The sequence below is a fragment of the Helianthus annuus genome, chromosome 13 (genome assembly GCF_002127325.2).
Source record: "Helianthus annuus cultivar XRQ/B chromosome 13, HanXRQr2.0-SUNRISE, whole genome shotgun sequence".
NCBI lineage: Eukaryota > Viridiplantae > Streptophyta > Magnoliopsida > Asterales > Asteraceae > Helianthus > Helianthus annuus.
Genome location: NC_035445.2, coordinates 53,938,477 through 53,944,476, shown reverse-complemented (window position 1 = coordinate 53,944,476; position 6,000 = coordinate 53,938,477).

Genomic DNA, 6,000 nt, shown 5'->3' with positions numbered 1-6,000 from the left:
CATACAAAAAGCCTTATCATACATCACGTAGGAGACAATGGTAACCGTTGGATCAGGGGTATAATCACGCATGGGACCACATAATCACGCATGGGACCACATAATCACGCATGAGACTATAATCACGCACGTTCTATGATAATAACGCACGTTATATTTTTTGACATGTATGTTAATGTAGGTTAAGCCTTGAAGTACATTATACTTTCTATATATATATATATATATTGCGTATTTAATTTGCCAAAATTAAAAAATAAATAAACTAACTTGGTAGGGTAGGCCCATTTAGAGGGGCATCCTCCAAAGACTATGACGTGACGCGTACGTAGCGGGTCACCCTCCAAGGATGAGCCTCTACCATACCATCTAGCCTTAATCTAAATACACAAACCCCTACTAACCATACCTCCACCTATAAAAACATCACATCAATCAATAAGTTTTGTTTTGTTTTTAGCCTGTTTTGCTTTTTTTTTTTGTCTTTTGTTTAAACCTAGAAATTACGTATATTTTTTATTATATGAATTTACATCGAGATAGTTGGTAAACGGGCAACAAGCTGTGCCGCTACCCCTTTTTGAATAGCAAAACTAAGTCTTTTAAAAACTACGTCCATAGATCTCGGGGTCATAACATTACTATGCATGACTCTTTGAACTCGACTAAGTAGGTCCACGGCCTCTGGCGCTAGAAAACCAAAAGTATCAAAAGCAAATAGGATAAACACGTGCTGGTTGTCAAGGCACGCTTTCTCATGTTTGGTCACTTTACCCGAAACAGCCTTTAAAGCAGCCTGACCCACCGTGAAAGCACTACCCCCTAAGCCCACTAGCAGGGAAACCCCTGTTAGATCCATACAAGCATGTTTTCCTCCTACCCATCCAAAGACCGGAATGTCGGCTGGTCGAAGGGTAGATCTCCCTTCCAACGGGCCAGTTAAGAAATTAACGGGTACCTCTTTCTTCGCAGAAACACTAGCGCGCCTGAATATGTCTAAAAGGACATCACTAACCAAATCTTATTGGTATTTGAACCCCGAGAGATCTCCATAATGAACTGCATGCTCCCCAAAAGAATCCAAACACGCCTTATGACAAACGGGGCATGCCTCATCAACTGGGAATAAAGGAATCATGAGGCGATACTTAAGGATAGTACGGTACTCCACCGGCGGCATATGTTGACCTAACCCATCTATAGATATAGCAAGAAGAAAATCTTGTGCATGTGGTGTTCGTAGACACTCAAAAAACGGCTTTTTGTTTAATAACTATTATTTATTGTTTGTTTATTATTTACTTTCATAACTAATTAATAAATAAGGTGTTTATTTATTATTTGTTGTTAGGCTAAAGGGTGTAGGGGTCATGGTTGGGACATGATTTGCCACATAGGAACATGAATGGAAGACTACATCACCCCCTTGCTTAATCCACCATGGTTTGCATGGATTAAACCATGGCAACCATGGTCCTCCTTTCCATTTTTCAACAAATCATTTCCTTTTTTAGACAAAGCTAAATTAAAATAAATAAGGGGCTAGTGGTTTGGATCATGACCACACCCTTAGGGTAGTGGTTTTGAATGGTTGATTAGAGGTGGGTTAGATGGCACTGACGTGGAGGGTCATGGTAGTCATGAGGGTCATGACCACACCCTATAGTCTTATTCTTATTATTAGTAATGATTTATTATTAGTTTTTATTTGTTATTATTTATCAAAATTATATTTATAGTTGTAACAAAAGCTATATAAAAATAAGTACCTTCTTACAAAATGATTATCATTTCATAGTTACATACGGAGTTTTAATCTATAACAGGGTACGTAGCAGGTTGTGCCATCCAAGAATCGTACATATTTTTTGACATTATTCAAATATATTGTTCCAGCTAGCTGCATCATTATTTCTCATTATTCCCGCTTGACGAATTTTGACCCGAACCACTTTGACCCGTTTGTTGAAATTGCCCTTGGTAGCCATAGTTGTTTCCACCTCTATAGTTGCCTTGATTGTATTGTTGGCGAGGTGTAAAGTTACCTTGAGCTCCTTGAAAGTTTGGGTTAGCTTGGTTCGCCACGTTCCCATAACGGAAATTAGGATGATTTCGTAACCCGGGGTGGTATGTGTTGGAGTTCATATTGAAATTTCGGCCACCCCCTTGAACGACATTCACTTCCTCTACTTGCTCATCAACCACTCCCACTACACAAACTTCCGCCGTATGACCTATTTCATTACAATTAGTGCACACGTTGTACACTTGATTCGTGGTTTGAACATTGCCACTCTCTACTCCATGCACTTGTGGCCTTTGTATCACATGCCTTGCCCATCTTGAAGATTGAGCCTTCCTTTTGGAAGTCACCGCCATTTGTTCTAAAAATGCCCAATCAACATGTTCAAAGTTTGTACCGAATGTACCGTTAGTAATTGACATCAAGTCACGTGCATCCTCCGAACTCAACCCTTCGTGAAACGCGTTCAACAACTCCCAAAGTTGGATACCGTGATGAGGACAATTCCTTAGCATCATATTGAATCTTTCGAAGGCCTCATGAAACATCTCCCCCGATTGTTGTTGGAAGCTTCTCAAACCTCTCCTTGCATCGTTGGTCTTTTGAGAAGTATAAAACTCGTCCAAAAATATTTGTTGCATGTCGGCCCATGTAAAAATCGACGCGGAAGGTAGAGTGTGAAACCATCTCTTTGCTTTGCCTTCCAAAGAAAATTGGAAGAGGACCAACTTGACATCATCCGAAGAGAACCCTTGGCCTCCAATCGTGTTGCAAATAGAATCGTATATCTCCAAATGGAAATAAGGTTCTTCCGTTGCTAACTCCTTAAATTTCGGTAGACTTTGGAGGGTGGTTGTTCTCACTTCAAAAGTTCTTCCATCCACATGATGAGGAACCACTACCGGCGAAGGATTGTTAGTGATAATAGGCCAGAAGTGAGCTTCGATTCCCCGTACTACTTCACGATGATGTCTTCGAGGGGCACCCAATGGTGCTCTTGGTTGACCCATTTGCCCTTGCATAGGCCCTTGAGGTGCAAATGGTGGTTGGTATTGATATTGATGCATTGGTGGTTGTTGTTGAATCGGCCCTTGAAATTGCGGTTGTGTATTTTGAGGCCGCACTTGATGTAGCGGTGTAGGCGTTGCAGTTGTGGCCCTTGCGGTCTAATGTGTTGCACCCCGACCGGTAATCTACTCGTGTCTTGAAATTGTTGAATTGGTTGACTTTGTTGACCCGCTCCTCCTTGAGGTCCCAAGTATCCTCCATCACCCCCATAGTAAAAACCTTCTTCTTCGTATCCCCTAAAATCATCTTCATAACCGTCATCATATCCATCCCCTTGAATACCCAAGGATTGCCCGAATGGAAGGGATGAGTATTGAAAGCCCAATTGGTTCGATGGTCTAAATGTAGAAGTAGCATGGACAATGGTTGAATTTGGTGGTATTGGATAATTAGAGGATGATTGAACCGTAGTTGGGGAAAGAAGTGTGACAATGGTGGAATAGTGGTAGAAGGGCTAAAGGTAAGATTGGGTTCAACTTGAGTAGTGATCGGTTGTGTGGTGTTGGTTGGTGTAGTGTCATGAGGTGGAGTAGGATTTGTAGTGGTATTAGGTATGGTTGTGTTTGGTGATGGTTGTGTGGAAGTAGGTATAAATGATGAGGTCGTTTGACCCGTTGTGGGTGGTATTTGGGATTCTTTCATGATGTTTCGTGGTGTGATGGGTAAGGTAGGTGAACCAATACTTCTGTTTTCTCGTACTAAAACTCGGTTTTGCCTTAACGTTCTTTCAATCTCCGGATCAAACGATAGTGGTAACGACTTGTGAAAGCCTCTAGTATGCATACACCTATAGTACCTGCACACTAAACATAACCAGCGTAAACCTGAAATAACAAAACAAAACTACTAAATTAACACACGTTGCGCACTACTCCCCGGCAACGGCGTCAAAATTTGACGTGCTGTCGTAGTACACGCAAATTTAATCCAAATTACAACTAATAGATAATGGCAAATGGGTATCGAACACAGGGAGTTTGTGGAAAGTATGTCGATTATGTAGCTTTGCACTTTAACTAAAATCAAACTACAATTGCAGAAATTAAAATTCAAGAGTTGATTGTTTTGGTTTTAAGAACTAATATTAACTAATTAAATTGCAAATCAAAGATTGGTTTTGTAAACAGATTAGGAACAAGCGACCATCCTAGATTTCAGGTTTTAATCCACAGTAATGTTTATGCTTAACTAGAAAGAACCACATAGACATGGCTCGTGTTTGATTATCTGTTTGTGATGAAAGGGAACTAAGTACTCGGATTATAAAATGCGAGGTTGTTACCCGATGATCAATTGACAATTATCCAACCCTAATCCCTCCCATGATATCTCGATTGCCAACTACACCAAGAACGTATGGTTTAGATTAACGTAAAACAAAAATCAACACTTTACAAACAAACATTTAAACACCATAATAACTCAAACAAACATTCAAAGTTATTATTCTAGAAATTCAAGCACAAACATAGTGTTTCAAAAGGAAACCTTACTTCTAGGATGATCCCCACAAGTTTAGCCACTCATGACTTGGTACATCATCATCACACAAAGATTAATGTTCATATGAATCGAAAACACAAACCAAATGTTTAGAACTGTTTAGAACCAAGTAGAATCAGCCAAAATCGCCCCCCAACTACTAAGAAAACGTCCCAATGATGAATAATGTGAAATGACACCCCCAAAAACGGTTTAATGGAGGCAGTTACATTTTTTCCGCAGCCTCTACCGTAACTTACGGTACCTACCGTAAGTTACGGTAGACTTCAATTTGTTACGGTAGATGACTACTGTGATACGGTGGAATCTGGGAGTTTCAGGGGCTACCGTAATTTACGGTAGCCACCGTAAATTACGGTGGACCCCTGATTCTTCTGTTTTGTTTCTTCTTTCCTTCCATTCTTGTCCCGTTCCACTCCAGTCCTTCCACAACAGCAATTTGTCCATTTTAAGCTCCAAAGTGTACCTGAAACATAAGCAACTGTAGTCATCTAATTCAAGATAATTACGCGATCAAGTGAGGGATAAACTCGTCTTTTAACATCATTAAGGGTTGTCCCATGGACCACCCGTCATGAAGCTGTTAAACCACAAAACAAATAACATAAAAACGTTGAACCACACACGCGCATTGCAACGTGTTAACTCACAAAACTTAGAACACAACGTAAAATGACTAATTTGTAAAATATGAAAAGTATAAGGGACTAAAGTTGAAATTAGAAACGTGTTATCGGTAAAAAGTAAAAAAAAATCTCTGACAAAGTTGGAAAAAAGTATAAGGGTTAAAAATGTTAGAAAATTGAATATGTGATTTTCTGCGTATAAGAAAAGTTGATAATTAATATATAGTAAATAATAATAATAATAATAATAATAATAATAATAATAATAATACTCTCTCCGTCCCAATAAAAGTGTCCTATTTTGAATTTTCAAAGTCTTTTTTTGTAAACTTTGACCTTAAATAATTTTGTTTGTGTTAGATAATACTTGATGAAAGTTATATAATTTGAGTGTGTTTTACAAGTGTTTTTATCAGGTTAATTTTCATCAAGTTTTATATAACACAAAAAAATATATAATTAAAGTCAAAGTTTATAAATAAAGATTTTGAAAATTTAAAATAAAACACTTTTAATGGGACGAAGGGAGTAATAAATATAGTAAAAAGACAAAAAAAACAATAAAATATTAATTTGTAATATAATCATTTGGTGTTTTTATAGGGAGGGAGTGTGGATAGGAGGGTGTACTTAATAGCACACTTTAAAACCAAAAATGATTTTATTTTTTAATCAAATCTATAACAAATTTTAGTTTCTTTGACAAATTTTCAATTTCAAATCAAATTCACTTAAGTTTTAGTTACTTTGAAACATTTTAATTCCTTATGAAAATGACAT